The sequence below is a fragment of the Spermophilus citellus genome (genome assembly GCF_964194105.1).
Source record: "Spermophilus citellus genome assembly, chromosome: 18".
Taxonomy (NCBI): domain Eukaryota; kingdom Metazoa; phylum Chordata; class Mammalia; order Rodentia; family Sciuridae; genus Spermophilus; species Spermophilus citellus.
In genome coordinates this window covers 48,333,623-48,350,808 of record NC_138200.1, presented here as the reverse complement: position 1 = coordinate 48,350,808, position 17,186 = coordinate 48,333,623, and positions in this window count along the sequence as shown.

Genomic DNA, 17,186 nt, shown 5'->3' with positions numbered 1-17,186 from the left:
CCAATGTTTAGGTAGATAAAAAAAATAGCCTGAGAGAAATGGTTGTTCCTTCATATAAAAAAAAATACTTATTTTAATATGAATTACTTAATTGTAGTCATTGGTGAGGGTTTACTATGTGCTGAATATTATATATTTTATTTAGAATATGATAAATATCTTGTTAACCTGCTATTTAAAGAAGACCATTAACATATAGATATTTATAATCCTCTTTCCAAAGTTGCATTATCATTTAAAGAAAGAATTATACGAACTCTAGTCTCCTGGATGAACATAATATTTGTCTTTGAACTGATTGTGGCTATGATATCATTTATCAATTTAGGAGTACAATGTGAACTATCTAAGAAATAAAATTTGGAGATGTTGTAATAAGTAATATTGAAAAATTAGTAAGACTGAGAAAACTGGAATGATTGAGTAACAAAACAAGCCAAAATGAACTTAATGAAAAAAATACATAGATATTGATGAAAGTGATTATTTAATCAAACATCATCAAAATGGCGATATTACCAAAAGTTCTCTATAGATTTAATGCAATGCCAATCAAAATCCCAACGGCATTTCTTGTAGAAATAGATAAAGCAATCATGAAATTCATATGGAAAAATAAAAGACCCAGAATAGCAAAAGCAATTCTAAGCAGAAAGAGTGAATCAGGCGGTATAGCGATACCAGATTTCAAACTATATTACAGAGCAATAGTGACAAAAACAGCATGGTACTGGTACCAAAACAGGCGGGTGGACCAATGGTATAAAATAGAGGACACAGAGACTAACCCACAAAGTTACAACTATCTTATATTTGATAAAGGGGCTATAAGCATGCAATGGAGGAAGGATAGCATCTTCAACAAATGGTGTTGGGAAAACTGGAAATCCATATGCAACAAAATGAAACTGAATCCCTTTCTCTCGCCATGCACAAAAGTTAACTCAAAATGGATCAAGGAGCTTGATATCAAATCAGAAACTCTGCGTCTGATAGAAGATAAAGTTGGCTCAGATCTACAGATTGTGGGGTCGGGCTCCAAATTCCTTAATAGGACACCCATAGCACAAGAGTTAACAACTAGAATCAACAAATGGGACTTAATTAAACTTAAAAGTTTTTTTCAGCAAAAGAAACAATAAGAGAGGTAAATAGGGAGCCTACATCCTGGGAACGAATTTTTACTCCTCACACTTCAGATAGAGCCCTAATATCCAGAGTATACAAAGAACTCAAAAAACTAGACAATAAGATAACAAATAACCCAATCAACAAATGGGCCAAGGACCTGAACAGACACTTCTCAGAGGAGGATATACAATCAATCAACAAGTACATGAAAAAATGCTCTCCATCTCTAGCAGTCAGAGAAATGCAAATCAAAACCACCCTAAGATACCATCTCACTCCAGTAAGATTGGCAGCCACTATGAATTCAAACAACAACAAGTGCTGGCGAGGATGTGGAGAAAAGGGTACACTTGTACATTGCTGGTGGGACTGCAAATTGGTGCGGCCAATTTGGAAAGCAGTTTGGAGATTCCTGGGAAAGCTGGGAATGGAACCACCATTTGACCCTGCTATTGCCCTTCTCGGACTATTCCCTGAAGACCTTAAAAGAGCATGCTACAGGGACACTGCCACATCGATGTTCATAGCAGCACAATTCACAATAGCTAGACTGTGGAACCAACCCAGATGCCCTTCAATAGACGAATGGATAAAAAAAATGTGGCATCTATACACAATGGAGTACTATGCAGCAATAAAAAATGACAAAATCATAGAATTTTCAGGGAAATGGATGGCATTAGAGCAGATTATGCTTAGTGAAGCTAGCCAAACCCTAAAAAACAGATACCAAATGTCTTCTTTGATATAATGAGAGCAAGTATGAACAGAGCAGGGAGGAAGAGTAGGAAGAAAAGAGTAACATTAAACAGAGACTTGAGATGGGAGGGAAAGGGAGAGAAAAGGGAAATTGCATGGAAATGAAGGGAGACACTCATTGCTAAACAAAATTACATATAAGAGGTTGTGAGGGGAATGGGAAAATAAACAAAGAGAGAAATGAATTACAGTAGATGGGGTAGAGAGAGAAGATGGGAGGGGAGGGGAGGGGGGATAGTAGGGGATAGGAAAGGTAGCAGAATACAACAGTCACTAATATGGCATTATGTAAAATTGTGGATGTGTAACTGACGTGATTCTGCAATCTGCATTTGGGGTAAAATTGGGAGTTCATAACCCATGTCAATCCAATGTATGAAATATAATATGTCAAGAGCTTTGTAATGTTGTGAACAACCAATAAAAAAAATGTAAAAAAAAAAATAATGTTATAAAGTTACCAATTAAACTTCCTCAAATAAAAGTATAAATATTGGGAAGTCTCATGAAATCTTAGCAACATTTCTCTATAAAATTTATGTAGGGAAATTTATGTAAGGAGAAGTCTCATGAGAGATCAAGGAAATTGTCAAAATTTTTATTTAAAACATTTTCCAAAGATATTTAAAGTATTACTTTTGCTAATAAGACAAATAAATGGAACAAATCCAGAAAGGATATTTCCATGTGTAGGAACTTCATTTATGATAGATATAGGACATCAGAACTTATGTGTTAAATCCTGGATAGTTTATGTTGAGAAAACCCTCATCATATAGAAAATAAGAACATAAGTACATCTTATCACACAAAATTAAACCTTAAAGAGTTTACATATTTAAATGTGAAATTTAATAATAAAGTTGGTAGAGGATATAAAAGAATCCCATTGTTCATTGAGATAGAATTTCTTATATCAATTCCTGGAAAATACGAACTATATAAAGAAAAAAAATGATGAAGTATACTTCATTGAAATTAAGGATTTATATCCAAAAAGTGAGAATAGACAAATATAACAGACAAGTGACAAGTTGGGACAAGTTATTTGAAAAATTTAAAACTGCAGATGATTAATAACATAAAGTTTGCAAGGTTTTGCTGCAAATCAAGAAAGTGACAGGAAATCAAGAAAAATAGGTACATTATAAGAATAGGCAAGTCACATAAGGGGATATAAATGTATGACAAGCATATGAAAAATAAGTACAATCAAGGAAATAAAAACGTTGCAGAACAAATGTAGATTACACATTGTATTGCCACTTCGGTAGAACAGAAAGCCAGATAATATCTTCTTCTTCTTTTTTTGTTTTAATCTTTTTTTTTTTTTTTTTTTTTGGACTAGGGATTGAATCCAGGTGCACTGAGCCACATCCCCACGTCTCCAGCCCTTTTTATTTTTTATTTTGAATCAGGGTTTTACTAAGTGACCTAGGTACTTGCTAAGTTGCTGAGGCTGGCTTTGAACTTGCAGTTTTCCTACCTCAGCCTCTTGAACCACTAGAATTACAAGTATGTGCCACCATAACTGGCTTCTAGATAATTCTTGACAAGGAAGTGAAAGCTTTTGCAGTGGTGCATGCCTATAACCACAGCTATTCAGAAAGTTTGGTAAAAAGGGCTTTGAGTTCAAGGTCAGCCTGGGCAAATTAGCAAGACCCATTGCCAGAGGGGGGCGGTGATTTAGAAACCCTCTGGTTCTACTTGAATTGCATTCCAGTGTGGATATTTTGAAGAGCAATGGCCATAAGTACATATATTCCTTTGATAAAAAAAAAAAAAAATTATACCCCTATACCCCTTGATGTATCACCACTCCAATATTTTGTCACAGCTGATCATAAACATTCAAGTATGAGAATAGTCCAAAAGAATTTTTTTCTAGAAGTATGTGAAGTAGAATTTTAGCAAAGATATTTCTCTGTAAAATGAAATTGTTCTTTAATACTGTCTATATATATTTGATATATTTATGATCCTTTATTTTAAAAATAAAACACATTCTTATCTTAGACATGTAGTGATAGAAAGCATTTGGAAATAAACATAATTTATAAAATTAGGAGAAAACATATATGAATTATGGAGTGTATATTTGAAGCATCAAGTTGAACTTGCATATATTGAATTTAAGTACAGTACTAATAATGTATGTTATATCTGCCCTGCAAAGCTAAGTTACTTTGTTGCTTTGTTGTAGTGTAATTGCAGGTTTTAAAATTAAATTAATAAATTATTTGCCCATTTTATTTGCATACACTCACATATGTAGAATAAAAATCAGGTGTTTAATGAAAAAAACTATAAGAAATACTGTATGGACTTTGGAAAACCATTACAACCTTGTATATATGCGTGCCTCTATATACAAATATATATATAAATATAAATATAAATATTGTATATTTGTGTGCCTATATACACAAATATATATATATATATATAATGTATGTTCAAAGAAACTATTTTTCTAAGTTAAATACATTCTAAATAAATTAAAGAATGTAGAGAATGTATATACATGTGGGCTTGTACATGTATATATGACCCATCCTAATGGAAAAAGAAGGTCTAGAATTAAGGACAACCCAGTAGCAATAAGCACACCTATGTCTAGATACTGGTTTCTAAATATTATTTTTCAATAAAGAAAATCAAGACTCTCAGATTGTATCTTAGAACAGAAAAGGGAGATTTGTGGGAAAACTGTCAAAACCTGTAACTACTTAGCAATATTGCTCTAATTTTTTAATATAGTTTTGATAGTTTTCATAATAGGAGCAAATGGGTGAAGTTTGAATAGGATCATTGTTGTAATTTTGCAAATTTATCTGTAAGTGTAAAAATGTCCCAAAATAAAAAGTCTAAAGGTTTAAGAGTAGTTTCCTATGTTAGAGAACAGTGATTTGATTTGAAGAAAGAAGACAAATGAAACTATGTGTATTCATAATGTTCTGATCAACTATAGATTAAAGAATAAGATTAATTAAGGTTTGTGCAGCTTGATAAAATAAAATAAAGTAAAATAAAACAAATTACCCTAGCTTAATCCAGGCATTACATATTTAAATGCATATTGAATCTAAGCAAGTATGAAAATTTTATGTACTCTATTAGTTGTGGCCAAAAACTAGATTGTTAGCTTTTTCTGATAGGGCTAGTAAGACAGCTAACAATTTTTGAGCCCTTACTCTGAACTAGGCACAATTTTAAGTACTTTACATGTAGTACCAAGTTTACTCTTTGAGTTAGAATCTACAGTGAAATCTATTTTTTTTTTCCTTTCCAAAAAGGAAGACAAGATAAATTGAAGCTAAATAGCTCTCCCAAGGTTATAATTTATAATGACAAATTTGAACATAGTTAACAATCCCAAAAGTTCATGCTCTTAGACATTACCATCTGCAAATACTCTTAGACCTCATTAGCCCTAATATTTCCTTAAAAAATAAATTTATGTGCTTATATTTTAGCTTATGTTTTTATAAAGCTTACATACCCACATTTTATGCTAAACATATAAATTTAAAGACTTTAGAAAATAAGGCATATTTAATTTCAAAATAATTCTAACAAAAAAAAATTAAACAGTTCCGACAGTAAGCTATTTTTCAGAAGACTCACAAACTACTGGGAAACTAAGTCACCGAAATCAGACTCAGGATAGAGCTGAATGACTTTGAAATCCTTAAAACGATTCATAAAAACCCAGCAATATTTCCAGTCATGCCAGAGGTATACACAGAGTGGAAGAAACTAGAAATTCTATAAATAAAGTACAGTCCTCACTTATACTAGTTGAACAAACAACTAATGTGAATTTGACCAGTGTACACCATGTATTCTAGGTCGCTCAACTTCTGTTACATTGCTCTATGAAGCAGAGGCAGAGGAGGAGCACCCTGAATCCCACTGCCCACTCTTTAGGAGATAGATTCATGAGTCTCCAGAGAGAATTAAACCTGCTCAATCATTGCCTTCTGCCATGTCTTCTACTTGTTTATTTATTCATTCAATCAATGCTGATCATCTGAAGATGCAAAACATTGTGCATACATTGAAACTAAAACAAAAATTAAGTTTTTCCCACTTGAAAATACAAATACAACAGGACAGAAGAAAGTAGCATAAACACATTTTATCACACCTCCAGCAGGTAACAGTCATTTTCTTATTTACTGTTAACCTGATAGAAAAGGCCTTGACTTTAAGATAATACTGAATTCCCAGCTATACCTACTTATTAATAAGTGCCATATAGTACCTCTTAACGTTTCAGAGAATGCAATTATTTTTATCATGGAAGTGTGATCACAATTTGACTTATACTTTTTGAATTGGTTCAATTTGGATCAGCATATTAATAATGTACCATGTCAGAGTTGTAATTATTCATCATGAGCATAATTCTGTCAATCGATGGAAGACTATGATTCACATGTAGGAAGAATTAAAAATATTCTAAATAAAAGACATTATATTTAGTCATTGGCATACAAGAGCCATCAATGAATGTGGTTGCCAAGTTTTACTTATGGACTTTGAAATGAAAGTAATTTAACTCTGATCTGACTTTAGTGGGCACATACTGTATTAACTGTTCATGCTTCATCAGTTGAATGCATATTGCAAATATACCTATTTGGGAAAGCTGGTTATTTTTTAATATATGTTTTAGTTGTAGTTGGACACAATATCTTTATTTTGTTTTTATGTGGTGCTGAGGATCAAACCCAGGGCCTTGCACATGCTAGGGGAGTGCTCTACCACTAAGCCACATCCCTAGCCCCTGTTTTCTTTTGTTTTTTCTTTTAATTAAGATAACTCCTTCAAAGGGCTGGGGATGTGGCGCTCGCCTGGCATGCGTGGGGAGCTGGGTTCGATCCTCAGCACCACATAAAAATAAAATAAAGATGTTGTGTCCACCGAAAACTAAAAAGTAAATATTAAAAAAATTCTCTCTCTCTCTCTCTCTCTCTCTCTCTCTCTCTCTCTCTCTCTCTCTCTTTCTTTAAAAAAAAAAGATAACTCCTTCAAAGCATTACCATAATACCTGGATCATCATGTGACTAATCAAAATTTAGCGAACAACTTGATTTTGATATCAGTAATTCACATGCTGGTCCTAGTTGAGCCTATTCAAAAAGTATAAGTCAGATTGTGATATTCACATTTTCATGATAAAAATAAATGCCTTCTCTGAAATATAAGTTAACTTGCATTATTAAAATTATTAAACCTATGACCTATGCTAGATGTAAGGAATCTATCCCATGAATGCTAATACTTATGTCAACCACATGGTGCTGTGCTTTATTTTACTGGCCCAGAGACCTGAGTTGTTATGTTTTTTGCCAGCTAAGAATCTGCATATTCTTCCTAATATTGCTTGGACTTTTCATTCCTACCTGCCAGGCAACATTTTCGTGTCACATTGATATTGGAGCATGAAGAAGTCACATCTGAAGTGATAAATTTGCACCAGAGAGGAGTCCAATCTGTCCTGTGTCACTGCACGCATCCCATCATCTTATATTGGAACCAAGCATTGACTTTTAGAAGGTGCTCCCTACGTTGATGCATTTGTGGATTTACCTTTAGAAAAACTCCTCACAGGCAGGGATCCATGACCAGATAATTGGATCATTCATGCTGCCTGATTTATGCAGCAACTCTCAAACTGTATCATCAGGAAGCTCTTTCATTCCTTCCACCAAGAACCAGTCAGGTAGAAATGACTCACACCCTTTGAAGGAACAAGCCTTGAGAAACTATCATTTAAGACATGGAGAAAAGACTTTATTCACTCTTTCTCTTTATTCAGTCATCCTCATAAATACATCTAATTGAAAAAAAATTAATATGATTCAGTTGCTTTCCATGAATTTCCTGTCCTAATCATAATTCTGTGTGCTTTACAATACTGGGAAGGAATATGATGTTTTGAAAAACAACAGGATCCAGAGTTTTGAAAATCTAGTCTTAAATCAAAGTTCCATGGCACTCACCCTTTTAGTTCTTAGCCACTTACTAATTCAATCATACACTAGTTTCCTTATCTGAAAATGGGAAAATTAATATTTGTTTTATAAGGTCACTTGGAAGATTAAATGTAAATGTGTTTTAAAAACTTTCTTGTCACTTAGGATACATGATACGATAGTGGTTGATTTCGTTTGGGTGAAAATCCTATATATTTGTCAGTTAAGTTTCAAATCTGCTTGGTACTAAAGAAAAATGATATCTCCTGGGATTCCAAGAATAAATAACATCTACCCCCTACTTTCCATCTTCTCACCCCACACATAAACCTTATGGTAGAATGGGTTAAGAAGAGAAATGGATAGATACGTTCATCACTAATGACATGACAGGAATCAGCAATGGGGAAAATGGCTTTGGATTCTAACAGCATTGCTTTGAATCTAGTGGCTAAGATTCCAAGCAACCATCTTTGATTTTGTCCAAACCTCTCACTTTTCATTTCCATTATTTTAAAGATATCACATCTCATTTTCCTTTCATATTCACTCTGTTGTATCTCCACCACCATTTCACAGTGGTGACTCCATCTTATGTAAGTTGAACGATCTTATAGCCTGGACTTACCTGCTTCAGGTCTATTACATCAGAATTCTCTTTTCAATATAAAAATCTGATTAAGTTGATTATAAGCTTTTGACTCAATGAAAAATTTCCATCTATTATTCTAAAGTCAAAATGCGGGTTATAAATTCCTTAATGAAATGGCCTTTCCTTGCATTTCTAGACACATCTTTTATCACATAATTTCTCAGGCTCTCCTCTCTGGGTTTACCAAATATTTACCAGTCATGTTTTTGCACCAAAATGCTTCTGAACAATTTTCTTGACATATCCATCCCTATACCCAAATCCCACCTTACACATTCATCTTGGTCCCTCCCTCACACTTGTTTGATACATAGATAGAGAGATTGATAACTCAGACAAAAAGTACTTTACAACTATGTTTAGAATTGCAAAATTATTGTGAACATAGTACTGAAAGTCTGTACCTCATATTGATTTTCTCTTTTTAAAATTTTACGTTCATTGCACATTGGTGACAAAAGTAAACTGATACTGTTTTTGTCAACTGTTTTGCTTTTGCAACCAGAAGACCTCACTAGAGCAATTAAGGAAAAAAAGTTTATTTGGGGGCTCATGGTTTCAGAGGTCTCAGCCCATAGATGATCTACTTGTCTAATCTGGATCTGAGAAGTAGCAGAATATCATGGCAGAAGGGTGTGGTATAAGAAAGCAGGACATGAAACCAGGAAGCAGAGAGAGCAAACTCCCCTCGCCACAGACGAAATACAAACCTCAAGGGCACTTCCCCAGGCACCCATCTCCTCCAGTGTCACTCTACCTGCTTAGTTAATCTCTAAGTAGATTAATACACTGAACAGGTGAAGGCCCTCATGACCAGTCCTTCACCTCTGATCCTTCTTGCATTGTCTTCGCCCATTAGCTTTTGGGGGACAATTCATATCTAAACCATAGTAGATATTGATACGTTATTATATAGTGAAGTTCATATTTCATTTGGATTTTTATTATTTCCTAATATTCACTTCACATTTAAAAGTCAAGCCAGATTGCCACATTACATGTAACAGTCACATCTCCTTTGATCCTTTTTAGTTTTGAAAGTTTCTCTCATTTTGTGTCTGAAGATCTTGACATTTTTCAGAGATTTTCAAACAGGTATTTTTGTAGCATGTCTTTCAATTGATATGTTTCTCTCATGATTTTCCAATGATTAGACTGGGGAAAGAATTTTTTGGAGGAAAAACCAAAGAGATGAGCAAATGGCATTTACATCACCTTACATAAGAGAAGTACACAATCAACACGACTTTTCACTGTTTATGTTGACCTTAGTTACTGGCTTGGGAAAAGATTTATCAAGTTATTTTACTATAAAGTTATTGTTTTTTGTTCTCCTTTTCTACACAGTTTTGTCTGAAAAAAAAATGTCACTATGTATACACTCCTTACTTGAAGAGTGGCAATTATGGTCTGATTCTTGTCTTCAAAATTCTTCAATTATTTGAAATTATTTTGAATTTAGCCCAGAGATTTTTTTCTATTACACCTTGTTATTTGTTCAGCCATTTTTTTACAAATATGGCTTCAAGGTCTTCATTTTATGTTTTGTGCTATAATGCAGTATTTTTTTAATTTTTCTGCTCAAATATTTTCATCTTCATTCACTGGAAGTTTCTCTCAGTGGGATCCTATATCCCTTTGACGGTAATATAATCCATAAATAAAGACATTTCACTCATTTCTTTTCAATCCACATAAATTCTCTTTCCTTTTCTTGTCCTATTACATAAGTTAAAATCTCCAATAAGTTTTTGAATAGCAGTGATATGCAGATTTATTTTCTTTTGTTTATAACCTTCAAGGATAGCATCTAGTTTTTCAACACAAATGCCATGTTATTTGTAGATGTTCTTCATCATGTTCTGAATTTTCCCTCTATTATAATTTAAATGAGACCTCTTTTTAAATCCGGCATGCTTGTTGAATTTTGTCACATGCCTTTTCTGGTCATATATGAATTTTTTTCTTTTTTAGTTTACACATTACATTGATTGATTTTTAAATATCAAGAAAATCGGGATCCCTAGGATAAACCTGGCTTTGGCTATTGTGTAAAATTCTGTTTATTTTTAGTTTCAATTTATTAATGTATTCTGGAGAATTTTTGTGTCTAGTTCATGAGAGATTTTAAATCAGAAGTTTGTCTGTCCTGTGATACCTTTGCAATTTTTCTTTGTGGCAATTTGTTTTGATATTACTATATGCCTGGACTTATGGAATGATTGAAATAAAAGATTTTGCTTTTAATTTCTGACATAGATCATAGAGAAATAGCATTATTTTACTGTTATTTGTTGTAGAATTTACCAGTAAAATTGCCTGGGAATGATGATTTCCTTTTTATATGGTTATTAGTTATTTACTACTTTAATACATATAAGTATTTGTAAATTTTCTATTTTTCTTTGAATAAATTTTGATAGTTTGTGTCTCTCAAAATCACAATTGATTTTATTGAAATTATCACATTTGTAAGGAAAGAGATGTCCATTGTATTTCATTATCCACTTTTTACTTTCCCTAGGATTGGTAATGATGACTTCTAATTTAATTTTGATATTGATAACTGAAATTTTTTCTTGATTAGTCTGGCTTTAAGTTTATGAACTTTATTGATCTTTTAAATGATTAGCTTCTGATTTCATTGGCTTTCACTTTAATTTTCTTGAATACTTCTCTCATTTTTATCCTTCCCTTTCTTTTGCTTATTTAGACTTAAATATTTCTCTTTTTTTCTTTAGTTTCCTGATGTAGAAACTTAGATTGTTGACATTACTTATTTTTTCTTTTTTTATTTATCAATTTAATGCTATAAATTTCCCCAGGCATTGTTTTTACTATATGCCACAAATTTTGATAACTTGTATTATTATGCAATTTCAAACATTTTAAAATTGCTCATAAATCCCCTACTTTTCCATGTAGTATTTTTAAGTGTGCCGTTAACCTGCAAATATTTAGGGAATTTTGACATATTTCTGTTACTGATTTACAGTTTAATGAAATTTTGCCTGAGAATTTACTCTTTTAAAGTTGATAAAGTATAGTTTATGTCCCAGGTTGTAGTCTGTTCTGGGGGTTCCATGTGAACTTGAGAAGACCCTTTGTTCTGTTCTTGTGGGACAGATTGTTCTGCAAATGTCAACTAGAAGAAATCGATCCGTAGGACTGCTCAGGTGAAATCTGCCCTTGATTTTCTACCTGCTTAATCTGAGATTGTTTCATTTTTCTGTAACTTTTGAAGGACAGTTTCTCTGGCTATAAATTCTAAGTTAGTATTTGGTTTCCTGTCAAGAATATAGAATACCACTTACCATATTGTTGCTTGTGTGTTTCTGAATAGAATTTATTGTGATTCCTGTTCCTCTCTGGATAGAGTGTCCCTCCACCCCTGCTCTAACTTCATTCCAGAATTTCTAGTCTTTGTGTTTTTCTGCAATTTAAATATGATAAACCCAGTTGCAACATTTGTTTTGTTTGTTTTGGTATTTATTCTGCTTTAAGATCTCTGAGCTTCCTTGGATCTGTGGTTTGGTGATTTCATCAATGTTGGAATCTTCTTGATCCCAATTATGCCAAATAATTCTTTGTTATATTTCTCTCTCTCTCTCTCTCTCTCTCTCTCTCTCTCTCTCTCTGTCTGAGAGTCCAATCATGCTTTTGTTGTGTCTTTTGCATTAGTAACACATTCTTCCGCCTCTTTGCACAGGCAGCACACCTCCTTTCTCCTGGTCTCAGGACCACACTTTAATGCTGAGTGGGAACTCCCTTGTTGTCCAACTAAACACAACTCAGAAGTACAAGGGAGATAATGTCACTTGGACTTCAGGTTTGACACATGAGGGATATGTGGGTTCATGTATTCTTTATCTTGCATTAACCTAGAAAGACTGTTCTAACATACAGTGCTTAAACAGAGTCTCAGGAGACTGTGCAATGATAACTTGGCTCTCTTCCTTCTCTGCCTTATTATTTTTTTCCTTCATTTCAATTCCCCAGAATTTAGCCTCTTTTCTCCCAGCTCCAGTTTCTCATTGCTGAAGATAAAATAGGAATTATTCTAATTGTAAATAGACATAAAACAAGACACAGTAATTGCTCAGGGCCAGGAGTTATTCTAAGGTGTGTGTGTGTTTGTGTGTGTGTGTGTGTGTGTGTGTGTGTGTGTGTGTGTGTGTAGACAGAAGGAGAGGAGACAAGAAATGGAGACATTTTAAGATAACATCTATGAATCTGTCAGTTATATCTACCTATACACACATACATGCAGACCTATTTTATTCTCTGAAAAAGTCTATGGAATCCTATCTTTTATCCACTTTACAGATTAAAAAACTGAGTCTCAGGGAAGCTATGGAACATGATTAAGCCCTTATAACTAGCAACTAATAAGTCTGGGGTTCAAATCTAGTCATCAGGGCCAGAACACTTACTGTCCACCGCTTTATGAAGTTGACTTAGGCTTGGGAGAAATATTTAGCCTTAAGAAGGAATGATGAGGGCTGGGGATGTGGCTCAAGTGGTAGCGCGCTCGCCTGGCATGCGTGCGGCCCGGGTTCGATCCTCAGCACCACATACCAACAAAGATGTTGTGTCCGCTGAGAACTAAAAAAATAAATAAAAAAAAAATAAAATAGTTTCACTTAAAAAAAAAAAAAGAAGGAATGATGAGAGACTAAAAAGGAAAGGTAAGCTTACTACAAAACCAGCTGGAAGTTTAGCTAGAATTTATTTGCATGTTAGAATCCAGAAATGATGTGCAAACTAGTATTTAGCATGGGACAATGTCTTGGGATGATTAGCAGAATATATGTGCCACAGTGGCTTTTGGCATCATTAAAGTCATTGATGTGAGGAACTTACTATGAATTTAGAAAATCCTCATTTTATATGCAGATAGTGGGATACACCAAGTAAAATACTTGACCTGATTCAGTCCTCATGTTTTAAAAATAACAACTTAGTTATGAATATGTTCTATTTATCCTGAGAGAGTAGCTCAAGGTCAAAGCACATGCTCACCAGATCCTGGATTAAATCCCCAGGTTAAAAACAAAGAGTTTGGGCTGGGGCTGTTGCTCAGTGGCAAAGCACTTGCCTCACATGTGTTATGTACTGGGTTTGAACCTCAGCACCACATAAAAATAAATAAAGATACTGTATGACCATCTACAACTAAAGCAATATTTAAAAAAATCAAAATATAAAAACAGAGTTTTAATCATCATTCGCTGATGATTTCTTCTAGAATAATCACAAAATGATTATAAATTATTATTATTTATTTTGTACATCATTTATGCATTTAAGTAATTTAAAGACTCTGGAAGATCACTGGATACTTAATTCAATGTTATGGATTATCAGTTATCCACATTGATAGAAAAGTCAGGATTTTCTGTATTCGATTCTCAGGAAAACTTTTAACTCTTAAAAAAGATTCAAGAAAATTAAAAGATGAGTAAAGCAAGAATGCTCATTAAAAATTTCATGGATATTGATCATTCACTCAATTTGCTTTTGTTCATAGTTGTGAAAGAAAGGATTCATTGAAGAAGTGAGGCTAGCCTGCCATTTGAATCACTCTAAATTATTTAATTCTGTAAGTAGCATTTATTGACCACTTGATATAGCTTGAACATGGACCAGTCTTCGAAAAATATGGAATGAAAATAAATTCCTTCGATCCTAAAGAATTGCATCCTTAGGATACAGAAACATGCATACATCAGTTCTCATGGTAAATTACAATAAGTTCTGAAGCAGATTCAGAAACACTAAGGAAGGAACAAATGAAAATTGCAAAACAAATAGAGTAATTTTGAGAAAAAAAAACAGTAGGAATTAGGGGTATTCTGATTGATTTTAATAGATAAAAGACATATACCAAGCAGATAAATGATAAAAGAAGGAGTTTAGTAAGGCCACACATAGAAAATCAGTGATTTTTGTTATGTTTATTAAACTCTAGAGATTTCACTTATTCAGGGAATAAAGACAATGATTTGACTGGTACAGTAAAAAATAAACAATTATATGTTTTCATTGAAAATATTTTGATACAAACATTCTCATTATCCATGCACACCTGCCAAAGACCTCAAGGGTATCCTTTCTATTTTTTATATGGTTTGGTAGTGGTTTTTTTATTTTGTGGAGATGGAATTTATGTTTTTTGTAGCTCTTCATGTTTTTTTTCTATTTCAATGATTGATTTTTTCTATTTCTTATACAACTTCTCATTAATGTAATTTATATTCTATCATTACTTGTATCTTGTATTTGTTTAACAAATATTTATTAAGACAATGCATTGCTTAATTAATGTAATTTAAAAAGCATTCTTCCATATTATTCAAAACCTTCTTCTTCCTCTCCTTTTTTTTTAAAAAACAACAAATGAGAAGACAGTAAACTCTCTTGGGATGAAATGAAATTTATTTCAGCACAATTTGGAGAAGCCTCATGTCATATTTGGCCATTTTCAAATGGAAAATTTGAACTTGCACAACTGGAATTTCTCTATGTTCATGCTCTCACTTCACTTTGCTTCTATTTCACCTTTGCCTTCCACTCTTCTTTCATATTTTGATTGTGTGTGTGTGTATGTGCGTGTGTGTACCAGAGATTGAACCCAGATGTGCTTAACAACTGAGCCACATCAGCCCTTTTTAATTTTTTTTCTCTTTTGAGACAAGGTGTTGCTAAGTTGCTAAGGTTGGTTTTAAATTTGTGATCCTCCTGCTTCAGCTTCCTGAGTTGCTGGGGTTACAGATGTGTGCCATGGAGTCTAGGGATTTGATTCTTTAATAGCAGACTTCCTATGTCTAGTTAGAGAGCCTCCAAAAATTTTACACCAAATTAGGGTGCTCACTAAGAACAGGGCATAATTTTCTTTATTATATCTGCCTTCCAAGTCTTTGAAAAGAGAGCTTGGGCCAAAATTATTAGTTGGTAGATGGGCAAGGAACTGTGATAGGTATTCTCATCCATATACAGGAAGAAGATGATTAGTTTCCTAATGGAAGGATGAATGCTGGAAAATTGCTTTTTTTTTTTAACCAATTTTGTGTAAGAATCACTACTTTAGTGAATCACTGGGGTCTGATTATGTGAATCTGGGTTATCACAGGAAAATCAATTGCCCATTCCTCTAACATGGGCAAGAATAAGGAAGTTCCTAACCTCTACAAAATAACTGACAGATGCTCATCTTTATGATTGCCACCTAAGACTGGACTCTTCCAGATTGCAGCAAATTCCTGAGGGATTGTTACTTTTATCTTGTCATAGGTAGAGCCCCTGATTCTTCCCCAGTGGTCTCTGATTGTGGAAGCTTAAACATTTAAGAGTTTGAGTTTCTCAGGTGTAGTAAGATTTCTGAAATTGCATTGTGACTTTTACACAGTCTCAGGCAACACAAATGTGCCTGGGATTCCTGCATAATCTAGCAGAATCTGAGTGAGTGACAATCTACAGCTGAAATGCCTTAAAGTATATGCTATCTTGCATATTATTAAGTTAGGTCAACCGTCAATCAGAGGATCATCCAACCACATCTGGCAGTGCATTAGGCAGTGTGCAACTTCTTGTCCCCAACACTTTGCTAGTCAACTAGTCATCCATGCAGCTAGCCAACCAGTCAGCTAGCAAGTTAACCACTGATCCAGGGAGGGATTGAGCAAGTGAATGAGTCTCTCCCATCATGTTGGTGGCCAGGCATCCAAACTGTTTGTCAGTCAATCATCCATTCTGACAGCCACTGGAGGGAAGATTGCCGGGTAAGGATCTGAGTACAGAGTATATTTAAAAATATATGCAGTCTCTCCTCAAACACACACACACACACACACACACACACACATACACACACCACATACCACAAACAAACACATACACAGGACACAAACACTAGGCTTTACTGATTTGTAAGTTTAATTTTCTTTTGCATTTTTCATGAGCAAAAAAAAAATCATTTCATTATAGATGTTCCAAATACATAGACTATTTCAGATAGCTCCATATTGTGATTTTTGATAATTAGAATAGATGCTGTTCTGCAAAAAATTCACAAGAGTTAGCAGGTTTACAGAATTCATCTCAAAATACAGGAATTCTTACTTTAGGACTTCCTATTTACTGAGAAAATAAAGGGGAGTTATTTACAGAATTATCTGTTTAATACCAAAAGTCGCTTAGCTATTCATGTAGTGAGTATTTCTTAAATACAACATTTTGAAAATAGAACAAATTTGCCTTTCAGATATTATTAAGCTAAGAATTTGAGGTATTTTATATATATTTTATATATCTCTATATAAAATATCTTTCCCAGTTATTTAAAATGAATGAGCTACCCATATTGATAAAGAAAATTCAGATTTTATTCTTAGATTCATTCATTATACAATCATCTCCATACTCTAAAATGGATAGTGTTTAAAATAGTAAATTATAAAAAGAACAATAAACATGATACATTGCTCTGAAGGAGTCTGTGGACTTAGACCTTGGTGACAACAGTAATGGTTCTAATCCTGAAGAAAGCACTATGCAGAGCTGAGTTTTTAGGAGTAGGAATTCTTTACCTATCTTTTGTTATGGAAAGTAGATTCAAGTCAGAGAGAGGGGATCCTCTGGGAAGTGTGTGGAGTGCTTTC